We start from the raw sequence: 14,780 nt of genomic DNA on the forward strand, positions 1-14,780 counted from the left end.
GGTTATTAATATTATAATTATGTTCGGCAGGGAAAAAAAATGCGCACAGGTGCACCTTGTCATCTGAGGGAGAATGTTGGGATAACACCGCATCTACCCCCACCTCTGATGCGTCAACCTCCACCACAAACTGACGTGAAGGAACAGGGGTAATTAGGATTGGGGCCGATACAAAACAACCCTTCAGTTTGGCAAACACATCCTCGGCTGTGTCTGACCACCTGAACGTATTTTGGGGGGAGGTCAAGGTGGTCAGAGGTGCAGCTAGTTGGCTGAAGTTGCGAATAAGATGCCGGTAGAAGTTAGTGAATCCCAGAAACCTCTGTAGGGCCTTATGGAAATCTGGACTTGGCCACTCTACCACAGCCTTAACTTTCTCGGGATCCATACACATGCCCTCAGTTGACACGATGCATCCAAGAAAGGGAACAGACTGTGCATGGAAAGCGCATTTCTCCGCCTTGACAAAAAGCCCATTCTCTAACAACCTCTGAAGCACTCGTCGGATGTGCTGCACGTGTTCCTGGAGAGAAGAAGAAAAAATCAATATGTAATCCAGGTAGACATATATGAATTGACTGACCATATCCCGCAGCACGTCGTTGACGAATGCCTGGAAGACTGTTGGACAGCCCGAATGGCATGACCAAGTATTCAAAGTGCCCTCTGGGGGTGTTAAAAGCAGTCTTCCATTAATCCCTCTCCCTAATCCGGACCAAATGATAAGCATTACGTAAATCCAATTTCGTGAAGATTGACGCTCCCTCTCGAAGGCTGAAGACATCAACGGTAAAGGATAAGTATTCTTTATCGTGATGTTGTTCAGTCCCCGGTAATCGTTACAAGGTCGCAGAGACCCGTCTTTCTTCCCCACAAAGAAGAAACCTGCCCCTGCTGGAGAAGAGGAAGGGTAGATCAATCCCGAAGTTAGAGAATCAGAAATATATTTCTCCATAGCCTCCCTTTCTGGAACAGAAAGTGAATATAATTTGCCCTTAGGCGGAGACTTACCTGAAAGTAAATCTATGGCACAGTCATAGAGACGATGCGGAGGGAGAGAAGCAGCACGAGACTTACTGAAAACTTCCCCCAGGGCGAGGTACTCCGAAGGCACGTTAGACAAATCCACTGCTTCCTCCTGAAACAGAGACGGATTGTGATGAGCACGGATCAAGGATCTATCATGGAGCATTTTCATCGGAAACCCTCTCCGTGGTGTGTGGAGCCGCGGTGGCTGGTTGTTGGCCTTTTGGGGGGCGGAGTGTGGCTTTCGCTCGGCTGTTTCGGTGGCTGGCAGGAGCTGAAGACTTTCTCCTTGGGGGCTGCTGCGGTCTGCAATGGGACCCGGTCTGGTAGCTGGAGTGGTCTGGCGCGGGAGAGGTGCGGGCTTGGCGAGCTGGACTCAGTCAATCAGGAGTTAACTGCATGCTAATATATATGCCTCGCTGGCTAGCTGTGTGACTCTACTTGGATAAATGACAGTACATTGCATCGGTAAGTGCAAGTCACTCTGGAATTAGGACTTTTCGCTGACTTTTTGACTTCCTCTGTTGAACCAAGGATATACTCAAATTATTTTGCATTCTTTCCGCAGTTTTCTCATATCTCTCAGTACCTTGCGTTACTTCATGTGCAATCAAACAACATGACCTTGTTCATTTAGGCAGTAAAACAGACAAAGTCTATTCAAATGATAGAGATTCTGCCTCTTTAATGATATTACAGACTTTTGGGTTAATGCCTGACAGATTTTCTGTCACTCCAGCTCTACTGTCATGTTTTATTATAAGAACGCTTATTAATATTATTGCATTACCTAACAAGATGCATACAACTGCTTTGTTAAAGCAACATTAATGTAGTGCCTCAGCTGTGCTCTGTAGGGCCTTGATTATATTACTACTTATGATCTCTGGTAATGTTCATGTCCACCCTGGCCCTTCTTCTGATGTTTTTTCTCTGGAGATTGTGGCCTTAAATAACATATGTTTGATGATTTTTGTAACCGCAGTAACCTTGATGATGAAGTGACCCCAACTAAGCAAGCCAGAGACGACGGCGGCAAGGAACCGAAACTCCATCGGTGACAGAATGGAGAAAAAAACCTTGGGAGAAACCAGGCTCAGTTGGGGGTCAGTTCTCCTCTGACCAGACGAAACCAGCAGTTCAATTCCAGGCTGCAGAAAAGTCAGATTGTGCAGAAGAATCATCTGTTTCCTGTGGTCTTGTCCTGGTGGTCCTCTGAGACAAGGTCTTTACAGGGGATCTGTATCTGGGCTCTAGTTGTCCTGGTCTCCGCTGTCTTTCAGGGATGTAGAGGTCCTTTCTAGGTGCTGATCCACCATCTGGTCTGGATACGTACTGGATCTGGGTGACTGCAGTGACCCTCTGACCTGGACACAGACTGGATCTGGTGGCTACGGTGACCTCGGAACAAGAGAGAAACAGACTAATATTAGCGTAGATGCCATTCTTCTAATGATGTAGCAAGTACATCAGGTGGTATGGGAAGTGTACCCGGTTCCGGTTTACCTAATTAATGCAGCCTAAAAATCCTTTAACGGATTTGGATATTAAAAGCATATTAGTATGTTATGTGTATGCCAGGTGAAAGAGATGGGTCTTTAATCTAGATTTAAACTGCAAGAGTGTGTCTGCCTCTCGAACAATGTTAGGTAGGTTATTACAGAGTTTAATAGAAAAAGGATCTGCCGCCTGCTGTTGATTTTGATATTCTAGGTATTATCAAATTGCCTGAGTTTTGAGTACATAGCGGACATAGAGGATTATAATGTTAAAGGAACTCATTCAAATACTGAGGTGCTAAACCATTCAGGGCTTTATAAGTAATAAGCAATATTTTACAATCTATACGATGTTTAATAGGGAGCCAGTGCAGTGTGGACAGGACCGGGCTAATATGGTCATACTTCCTGGTTCTAGTAAGAACTCTTGCTGCTGCATTTTGGACTAGCTGTAGTTTGTTTACTAAGCGTGCAGAACAACCACCCAATAAAGCATTACAATAATCTAACCTTGAGGTCATAAATGCATGGATTAACATTCCTGCATTTGACATTGAGAGCATAGGCCGTAATTTAGATATATTTTTGAGATGGAAAAATGCAGTTTTACAAATGCTAGAAACGTGGCTTTCTAAGGAAAGATTGCTATCAAATAGCACACCTAGGTTCCTAACTGAGGATGAAGAATTGACAGAGCAACCATCAAGTCTTAGACAGTGTTCTAGGTTATTACAAGCAGAGTTTTTAGGTCCTATAATTAACACCTCTGTTTTTTCAGAATTTAGCAGTAAGAAATTACTTGTTATCCAGTTTTTTATATCGACTATGCATTCCATTCGTTTTTCAAATTGGTGTGTTTCACCGGGCTGTGAAGAAATATATAGCTGAGTATCATCAGCATAATAGTGAAAGCTAACACCATGTTTACTGATGATATCTCCCAAGGGTAACATATAAAGCGTGAAGAGTAGCGGCCCTAGTACTGAGCCTTGAGGTACTTCATACTGCACTTGTGATCGATATGATACATCTTCATTCACTGCTACGAACTGATGGCGATCATATAAGTACGATTTAAACCATGCTAATGCACTTCCATTAATGCCAACAAAGTGTTCAAGTCTATGCAAAAGAATGTTGTGGTCAATTGTGTCAAACGCAGCACTAAGATCCAAGATCCTATGGTTAGTTGTGAATGTAACTTATGCACAATATATTAATAATAATAAATGACCTGTGCCTCAGAGCGAGCAGACGAAACACATTAAATGCAGTCAATTCTTTCAGTGGAGGATGCTGCTGTTTGGGAACGCAGTCGTGTGAACAGTTCTGGCAGGCAGTTATATAGAAATACTTTGACAACAGATGTTCCTCAGGCATTTCAGATGCTGTTGTCTGCTTTTATGCCATCTCAGATAGCACATAAGGCACGTGACTTTTTTTGATGTGCATGGAGGAATTTATTCTGTTTCCATCTCCCACTGTTAGCATTAAAAAACTTTTTTTTTATTGTTAATAAAAAAAAATTGTGGTGCTGTACAGCCACAAAATGTATCATTAAATATTGTGTTTAAATTGGTTTATAACATAACATATTTAAACATCTAAACAATAATTCCTTATATTTATATAGCGCTAAACAAAAGCATTACAAGTAAAATTTGAAATTATTTTAATGTGTTGACTTTTTGTCTTACAAATGAAAACGTATTTTTCAAACCTGGTAATGTGTTACGAGGTAAGACGACCAGAAACCAATTGCAGAGCAAACAATGTCTTTAATGAAAACACAGGAGTTCGTCAGAGAGTTCAATAAAAAACTAAAATCTTCATGTAGGGAAAAAACTGGAACTAAAACATTCACTTGTCGTTCAATACAATACGTCCGCCCGTGGGATAAGTAGCACAGTTGCAAATAAATGAATCCGTGGACGAGCATCGGCAAACTTCGGTACTCTTAGTACACTCTCGGACACAGACCGGCAAACTGGGCACAGGACAGACAAAATGATAAATACAGAAAAGACAACCAGCTAAGCACCAATCCCCAACCAGACAGGACTAGGACACGATATTGCATGGAGAGAAAGACATCTGGCATTCATGAGATTTGTGGAATAAATTGGCAAAGAAAAGGGAAGGAGGAGAAAAGAAGAAGGAGAGCTAATCTAGAGAAAAAGGGGAACAGGTGTAAAAGCACTAAGTGCGAAGATTAGAATAAATGAGGAGCAGCTGAAGGAAATTAATAAATCAGAGGGAAAGGTGTGTGCGTAATAGTGGAGTGAGTGAGTGATAAAGAGATGGAGAAGGGAAAAAGTCAGGATCGTGACAGAATGTTAAATTCACTTCATTAATTAGAATTAATATAATTATTATAATTGAATTATTAAAATACTATAACCACTACAAAACCTACAATTACTGTCACATCTGAACTTTTTCCAGATTTCTGGACAAATCAGCACATTTGTGCGTCAATATCAGTGAACCTTTGTGAATCACTAACCAATAACCAAGTTTGAGTTGGCTTTAACCCTCTGGGGTTCTTCGGTCATTTATGACCCACATTTTTTTTTTTAAATGTTAAAAATCGTAGCTTCATCGGAATGGTCCGAAACTTGGTGACTTTATTGGTACTTGGTATATGAACACCCCAAAAAATTGGGGACAGGATTTGAAAAGTCTAAGTGGTCGTAAAAAAATAGTCACACTCAGGGTCTTCGGGTCAAATATGACCCGCCATAGGAAATGAATGGGAAATTGGCAAAAATATGAAAATACGGAGTTTTTTTGTGTGTACAATCTACAAATCAGCCACGATGCAAAAAAAAGCACACAACAGTGAAGGGGTGAATCTCTAAAACGTCAAGAGTGCAAAACAGACAAAAAAATTCACACACACACACTTAAACACACAAAAACACACGCACACACAAATGAAAGTGTGTCATTGCAAAAGCTAATTTTGGGAAATGTCTGAAATAAAAGCAATTATTAATCAATGTAAGAAATAAAGTGCACAGCAATGAAAGCATGAGGCTGTAAGCCATCAAGGTTGCAAAATAGACACACCATGTCTCTCTCTTGAACACACACACACACACACACAAACACGCGTGCACGCACGCACGCACACACGCACAAACAGAGTAAGGTCAAAGGATGGAATTCTTCCCTAGTAACTTCCAGGCCTATTGCAGCACCTGTTTATAAAATCAAGAAGCCAATCAAAGCATCTGATAACACACACACACAAGGGAATGCTAGACTGGTGAGCCTGTAACAGAGACATATGAGAATATGTGAAATAAAATCAATGAATAAAATAAAGGGGAGACATTGGGTCCAAAATTCAAAAGTCACATACTATGTCTCTCTCTAATAAAAGGTTAATAAAAATATGTTATGATTGAAATCATTTTTTTTTTTTATTAAGTTAGAATTAAAACAATGGGTAACAAAATGCTTTCCATTTGTTCTCTTTCTAATGCAATGTTCAGGTTTGACTGTATTATAAAGTAAAACTGGCATTTGAAATTACCATTTAAACCAACCAAACAAAAAAAATAATAACTTGACAAAAATAGTCTTTGAGAATCTGTGATTACATATTAAAATCCACAACCTGAAATAAATAGGCAAATATGTGCAAAAATCACTAGAATTCACAAGCCTTTCTACAGAGAGCTGTAAATTCTCTATAGTGGTAAAAATGTGCTATTGCATGATAAAAATGCTTAATTTGTCCACCAGATGGCACCAATCTAATTTCAAAAATTGTTTTCTATAGGCCTTGGCTGTACTTTAAAATAAAATACAGCATTAATTAAAAATAAATAAATAAATACATATATATATATATATATATATATATATATATATATATATATATATATATATATATATATATATATATATATATAAATTTTCTATTATATTCAATGGGAAAAAATTGATCATAATTACTGCATAAAAATTCATTATTATCGTAAAATTCTCTCAAAACACCAAAAAAGAAAGAAAAAATATTATTGAACAAAAATACATTTGATTGATTGATTCATTTTTTTGTTTGTTTAGCGCTTTTTTTTACAAAGCACAAATTTTACTGAAAAAAAGTATACCTGAATCCCGCCCCCCGGGTCATATTTGACCCGAAGGTCCTGAGTGTCACTCATAAATGAAGAACCCCAGAGGGTTAAATAAATGTAAATACATTCATGAAAGAGCAGGGCACAGGGCATGATTTTACTCTAGTGAAGTTTTTCTCCATTACAGACCATTCATTTAAGACATGCTGAACCTAGCCTAATGTTTAGAAAGAATCATCTGCTAAATGATCATAACACTGATTTCACATTTCAATTTGCTAGACAATCAACTCAAGAGTCAGAATGGCCTTTCAGATCAGCTACATGTAAGATTCAAATACTCACAAAGAAAAAATCAAGCCGACTATTTATCAAGCTTTCCAGAAAACCACCTTTTGGAAAAAAAAAACATGAAAAAATAAGCAAGCTAATTCTTGGGAAATTCCCGTCTATGCAGTGTTGATACAGAATACTGCTGCATGTGAGGGATTCAACACAAGTCAAACTCCATCAGCAACATTTCTGGCATGATATCAATCACCACAGAAATAAATGTCAGCTTGTTCTTAAGTTAACGCAGTAAAAATTAATATACGCACAGTGTCAGTAAAACTGCCATAAGGCTTTATCAGAGTTTCTGAGAGATAAACATCTACTGAACCAGGAACATCCCTTTAATTATTATTATTAACGATTAACTGGAATTACTTTTTATCTGAAGCAATAAAAAATCAAGGACAAAAACTAGTAAATCAGGACACTGTAAAAAGACCATAAGAGGCTGTGGGGCTGGCAGAGCAAGAGCTAGACGCAAACATCTGTGGAGAATGAAGGGTTTATTATGTGTACTGCTATTGTTGGGAAGCTTTGTGTTTGTGGTACAGCAGCAGGTAGATGGAGGGCTCAGCGAGAATGAGATCAATCATCAGCTTAGCTCTGAGGAAAGAAGACAGAATTCACCTCAAACACACACTTCAGGTGACAGCCAAGAATACAGCCCTCTGAGCTTCTCTGACATCCACGCAGCCCTGAGAGAACTGACCGCCACCGTCACAAGGCAGAAAGCCAACATCAGAGCTTTAGAAACACAGCTGAAGGAACAACAGACGGTCCTCCAGGAAGAGAAGAACAAGAAAAATGATGGTACCTCACCAGAACATTCACTCTTTTATCAATGGTCCTGAGAGTAGGACACCACTGCATAGTGTAAAACTGAGTGATACTGTGATATCTGTCTACTACAATAAGAATTATACATATCATTTAACACATTACTTATTCCTTCACAGAAGTTTCAATTCTTACTCAGAGTTGAGTGAAGCAGTGTGTTTGAATTGTTAATTATCAGTGTAATCCAGTAATATATCTCAATATGTTTTTCAATTACAGCCAGAAAGATAGCTTTTTCAACTTCACTGATGCGATATACCGGCGGACAGATTGGTCCTTCAAACACTGATATCCCACTAATCTACAGGAATGTTTTCACAAACATAGGAGACGCCTACAACCCAGAGACTGGTAATTATCAATCAATGGAGCCGTAAATCTCAGTTATAGTAATGGGATTTTTTCAGATCTTTTCAAGTCTTTCTGCAGTTGTGTAATGTGAGTAAGAGAATTAAATGATCTGCTGTGTTTCGAAACTGTTAAACTGAGCTTGGTAATGAAGCGATCATACAGAAAACAGCTGATTCGTTTTCTCTTTTTATTTGATTTAGGTTTGTTCACAGCCCCGCTGAAAGGAGCGTACATGTTTCAATTCACTATCGTTAGTTTTGATCCAGTATATCCATCAACTGCCAACATTAGGAAGAATGGAAACCATATAGTTATAGCAGATATTGACCAAGGCGGGCGTGTGTTACACTCCTCAAACTCGGTCGTGTTGATCCTGGAGGTTGGAGATGTTATCTCTGTGACACTCTGGCCTAACCGCGTTATTCAGGATAACCCGGGTAATCATAACACTTTCAGTGGTTACCTACTGTTTCCGTTAGAATAGGAGCTTTGCAGAATCATCCTGAACACAGTCAGGAGTATGAAGTACTTTCTGTAGTTTGAGTTCACTGGAAGCACTCCAGAATTACACACAAGTAGCACAGAACACAACAAAATTATTATGTTTTTGGCCATATTGATTAGGCTACCATTTTAATAACCACAGTTGTACAAATACCATGGTTAAACTATGGTTAGTGTATTAATCACTTTAACTATGGTTAATTTTTGTAAGGGAAGTTGTAAAGGTAAATTAGCCAGCGTAACCTTTCACTAGCCTACAGTAATTGTGTATTTCTAGCTTTTTAAGCCTAATAATATGCACACAAAAAAAGCGAAGGACTTCGTATGATCTGGATGTTAAAGTAAACAATAATCTCACCTGTCAGAGCAAAAATGTATAAATATGTCTTGTATGTGTATGTTGTCTGTGCTACGTTTCAATTTTTGGTTGTGTTGTATTTCCAGCATGTGTGTTGTCAAATTGATGATGTTTTCTTAATTTTTAGATTTTTTTATTTTTATTTGCATGTGTTTTGTTTTTTCATTAGCAGTGTATTGAGCTCTCTCAGCCACCGTATATTCAATTATATTATAGATCTGACAGCAATGACACTATTAAATAACTGAAATGAGCAGGTCAATGACATTATCATTTTCTCCAGAGCTACTGTACTGATTAAATTAACCAAATGAACATTTAATGATTATTAATGCTGAACTGAATCAACTGACTTACTGTTAAACAATGACAAATTGACATGAACAATGCATAATTTCCCTAATACCACTGTAAAGCTGCTTTGAAACAATCTTTATTGTAGAAAGTGCTTCATAATTTAAGGACTTTAATTAACCCAGCTGTTCTAAAACAATGTGCAGATGTTTTCTGTCAAAGAGCAAGTCTAAACTGGGCTTGAGGCTCTATCTATACAGGTTAATGTATTAAGATGAATCACAGCGTGGTGCTGTCCCGAAACACTGTCTGCAGCCTCAGGTTATGGTCAGGAGATGTGAAAAATTGCTGTTTTTGCTTATGTTGTCTGAATGGTTTGCCCAAAATAAAATTAAATAAAAAGGAAAATCTCTATTTATTTATTTTTTAATTCAGTGCAACATATCAACTCGAGCAATATCCAGTTTTCCATTATTTTGATTTATTTAGCCTAACCTGCAATTTACAGCTTAAGTAAACAGAATTTACATTGTTGCTTTTTTGTAATTATAGTGTACCTATTCAGTCCCTCCGTGTAGGTACAGTACAGAGCAAAAGTTTGGACACCTTCTCATACAAAGAGTTTTCTTTATTTTCATGACTATGAAGATTGTAGAGTCACACTGAAGGCATCAAGGGCTATTTGAGCAAGAAGGAGAGTGATGATGACCTGGCCTCCACAGTCACCGGACCTGAACCCACTCCAGATGGTTTAGGGGTGAGCTGGACCGCAGACAGAAGCCAAAAGGACCAACAAGTGCTAAGCATCTCTCAGGGAACTCCTTCAAGACTGTTGAAGACCATTTCAGGAGACTGCCTCTTGAAGCTCATCAAGAGAATGCCAAGAGTGTGCAAAGCAGTAATCAAAGCAAAAGGTGGCTACTTTGAAGAACCTACAATATGACATATTTTCAGTTGTTTCACACTGTTTTGTTATATATATAATTCCACATGTATTAATTCATAGTTTTGATGCCTTCAGTGTGAATCTACAATTTTTTATAGTCATGAAAATAAAGAAAACTCTTTGAATGAGAAGTGTGTCCAAACTTTTGGTCTGTACTGTATATATATATATATATATATATATATATACACTTGTGGGAAGAATAAATTACTTTAATCAGTACATGTAAAAATAATCTGTTGAAACCCCTCAGAGTAACATCTTTGAAGGGAACGAGGTGTTACAGACTCATTGGCTTCGGCTCATTTTCTATGCAGAAACTATCAGAACTAATTTTCAATTACCACACACTGAATACCCCCTGAATATTTGGTTGTTGAAATAAAATCCAGAAACTGTGTTTTGTTAGAGTTTCTGCTATTTATAATCTTCTGATATATAATTGACTTTGTAGTCTACTTACCCAAATGTATTGTATTCCTCGAGTCACACCACCAACCCCCAAACCTCACTTTAACTGCTTCTGATGTTCATTTGCATGACATTGTATACCATCAAGGTGCAGTGTATGGAATAAAATCACTGTCAAAAATAATCGTACGTAGTTCAAAACATTTGTGTGTAATTTTAATATATTTGGAAAATTCGTCGTAATTCGCATGTTGTGTGTGTAACAGAGCTATTGTGAAAACAAGCGCTGTGTCTGTAAACTGTCACAGTCGTACATTTTAGAGCTGTACTCTAAAGAACACACACAATCGCGTATCTGTAAACTGTCGTGGCCGTAGATTTTGGAATCCCACTCTGACAAAAAACAGAATTACGTACAATAGTTTTAAATTACGCACGAGTATATTAAAATTAAACACAAATGTTTTGAATTACGTAAGATTATTTTTGAAAGTGATTTTATTCCATACAGTGCAGCTTAAAACAAGTTTACATCTTTCCAGCTGTTTGCATAAAGTTTATGAGTAAAAGTGAGTTTACATTCTGTGTCATTTGGAATTATAAAAGATAGACTCTATATAGACTGCTGGTCATAGATAATTTTAATAATATTATACTTGCAGGGGTGTATGCAATCACTAATTGACATTTACCAATCAGACAATTCATATAAGTAAAGTTGCATGAAAATGGCACAAACCATTATAAAGTGACAGCCATGATTCTGTAAGGCTTTATGAAAACTGGCAGAAGTGTGCTGAAGCTCATGTAGAAACTGTAGATATGATCTCACACTGGACCAAACGTACAAAACATCCAGTACAAATGAATTTTTACACTGCTGGAAGATGGTTTCATTTCTTACTGGGAAATTCTACAAAATTATATAAATCCATTATTTTTAAAATATTATTTTCATAGATGGGAACCAGTTACCAAATATTAAAATCTATCTACACTGTGAAAAAAAAAAATTAAAAAGGGGGATTTCACAGCATGCAAATGTAATTTTTCATAGAAAATTACATTATTATCACTTTAAAGGCTTTTACTGTTCACAATATAATACTGCATTCAGGAATGTTACTGTGAAAATACAGTAATGTAGGCGGCGGAGCCCTTACTGAAAACAGCTGTGAATCCTGTCCTGCCTCTGTGTGCTGTCATCTGATGACTGAGCTATCTCGTCTCCTCCATATTCTCATCCAGTCCAATGGATTCAGCAGTAAGTGTTGAAATGTCAAATTAAAGCCCATTGCAGATGTTTTATTGTAAGTATACTACAAACCCAGTACCAAAAAAAGTTGAGTTTATCTCAACACATTTATGCTGATGACACTCAGCGCTCTACTTTCCTATCAAAAATAATAATGGTTCTTTGTCTGGCCTGCTTGACTGCCTGCATGACATAAAATGTTGGATGGACATGAACTACCTACAGTTAAATAATGACATAACTGAAGTTGATATCTTCACATCTGACATAGTTAATCAGTTTGGTTCTTTATCCTCAGATGTTCATGACTGTGTCAAAAATCTTGGTGTCATTTTTCATTCTTATTTTTTGTTTCATTAAGCAGATTAGTGTTATTGTTAAAAGTAGGATTATTGCAACTCTTTATGATTCAACTGTACATCAATCAATCAATCACCTTTATTTATATAGTGCTTTAAACAAAATACATTGCGCCAAAGCACTGAACAACATTCATTTGGAAAACAGTGTCTCAATAATGCAAAATGATAGTTAAAGGCAGTTCATCATTGAATTCATTGATGTCATCTCTGTTCAGTTGAAATAGTGTCTGTTTTAATTTGCAATCAAGTCAACGATATCGCTGTAGATGAAGTGACCCCAACTAAGCAAGCCAGAGGCGACAGCGGCAAGGAACCGAAACTCCATCGGTGACAGAATGGAGAAAAAAACCTTGGGAGAAACCAGGCTCAGTTGGGGTCAGTTCTCCTCTGACCAGACGAAACCAGTAGTTCAATTCCAGGCTGCAGCAAAGTCAGATTGTGCAGAAGAATCATCTGTTTCCTGTGGTCTTGTCCTGGTGCTCCTCTGAGACAAGGTCTTTACAGGGGATCTGTATCTGGGGCTCTAGTTGTCCTGGTCTCCGCTGTCTTTCAGGGCAGTAGAGGTCCTTTCTAGGTGCTGATCCACCATCTGGTCTGGATACGTACTGGATCCGGGTGACTGCAGTGACCCTCTGATCTGGACACAGACTGGATCTGGTGGCCACGGTGACCTCGGAACAAGAGAGAAACAGACAAATATTAGCGTAGATGCCATTCTTCTAATGATGTAGAAAGTACGGTGTTATGTGAAGTGTTCCGGTTCCAGTTTACCTAATTAATGCAGCCTAAAAATCCTTTAACGGATTTGGATATTAAAAGCATATTAGTATGTTATGTGTATGCCAGGTTAAAGAGATGGGTCTTTAATCTAGATTTAAACTGCAAGAGTGTGTCTGCCTCCCGAACAATGTTAGGTAGGTTATTCCAGAGTTTAGGCGCCAAATAGGAAAAGGATCTGCCGCCCGCAGTTGATTTTGATATTCTAGGTATTATCAAATTGCCTGAGTTTTGAGAACGTAGCGGACGTAGAGGAGTATAATGTAAAAGGAGCTCATTCAAATACTGAGTTGCTAAACCATTCAGGGCTTTATAAGTAATAAGCAATATTTTTAAAATCTATACTATGTTTGATAGGGAGCCAGTGCAGTGTGGACAGGACCGGGCTAATATGGTCATACTTCCTGGTTCTAGTAAGAACTCTTGCTGCTGCATTTTGGACTAGCTGTAGTTTGTTTACCAAGCGTGCAGAACAACCACCCAATAAAGCATTACAATAATCTAACCTTGAAGTCATGAATGCATGGATTAACATTTCTGCATTTGACATTGAGAGCATAGGCCGTAATTTAGATATATTTTTGAGATGGAAAAATGCAGTTTTACAAATGCTTGAAACGTGGCTTTCTAAGGAAAGATTGCGATCAAGTAGCACACCTAGGTTCCTAACTGATGACGAAGAATTGACAGAGCAACCATCAAGTCTTAGACAGTGTTCTAGGTTATTACAAGTAGAGTTTTTAGGCCCTATGATTAACACCTCTGTTTTTTCTGAATTTAGCAGTAAGAAATTACTCGTCATCCAATTTTTTATATCGACTATGCATTCCATTAGTTTTTCAAATTGGTGTGTTTCACCGGGCTGCGAGGAAATATAGAGCTGCGTATCATCAGCATAACAGTGAAAGCTAACACCATGTTTCCTGATGATATCTCCCAAGGGTAACATATAAAGCGTGAAGAGTAGCGGCCCTAGAACTGAGCCTTGAGGTACTCCATACTGCACTTGTGATCGATATGATACATCTTCATTCACTGCTACGAACTGATGGCGGTCATATAAGTACGATTTAAACCATGCTAATGCACTTCCACTGATGCCAACAAAGTGTTCAAGTCTATGCAAAAGAATGTTGTGGTCAATTGTGTCAAATGCAGCACTAAGATCCAATAAAACTAATAGAGAGATACACCCACGATCAGATGATAAGAGCAGATCATTTGTAACTCTAAGGAGAGCAGTCTCAGTACTATGATACGGTCTAAATCCTGACTGGAAATCCTCACATATACCATTTTTCTCTAAGAAGGAATATAATTGTGAGGATACCACCTTTTCTAGGATCTTGGACAGAAAAGGGAGATTCGAGATTGGTCTATAATTAACTAGTTCTCTGGGGTCAAGTTGTGGCTTTTTTATGAGAGGCTTAATAACAGCCAGTTTTAAGGTTTTGGGGACATATCCTAATAACAATGAGGAATTAATAATAGTCAGAAGAGGACCTATGACTTCTGGAAGCACCTCTTTTAAGAGCTTAGATGGTATAGGGTCTAACATACATGTTGTAAGTTTAGATGATTTAACAAGTTTATACAATTCTTCCTCTCCTATAGTAGAGAATGAGTGGAACTGTTCCTCAGGGGGTCTATAGTGCACTGTCTGATGTGATACTGTAGCTGACGGCTGAATGGTTGCAATTTTATCTCTAATAGTATCGATTTTAGAAGTAAAGTAG

The 14,780-nt window shown here is 38.0% G+C and overlaps 1 protein-coding gene and 1 long non-coding RNA gene across 2 annotated transcripts in view; both read left to right on the top strand.

Moving 5' to 3' along the window:
* LOC113042956 (contactin-1a-like) overlaps window positions 1-14,780 on the top strand; it is a 551,632-nt gene that overhangs the window by 37,180 nt on the left and 499,672 nt on the right.
* On the top strand, window positions 7,750-8,825 carry LOC113042972 (uncharacterized). Its single transcript, XR_003275642.1, has 3 exons — window positions 7,750-7,759; window positions 8,006-8,137; window positions 8,338-8,825. It is a non-coding gene; the product is annotated as an uncharacterized LOC113042972 (long non-coding RNA).

The sequence above is a fragment of the Carassius auratus genome, chromosome 25, assembly GCF_003368295.1.
Source record: "Carassius auratus strain Wakin chromosome 25, ASM336829v1, whole genome shotgun sequence".
Taxonomy (NCBI): Eukaryota; Metazoa; Chordata; class Actinopteri; order Cypriniformes; family Cyprinidae; genus Carassius; species Carassius auratus.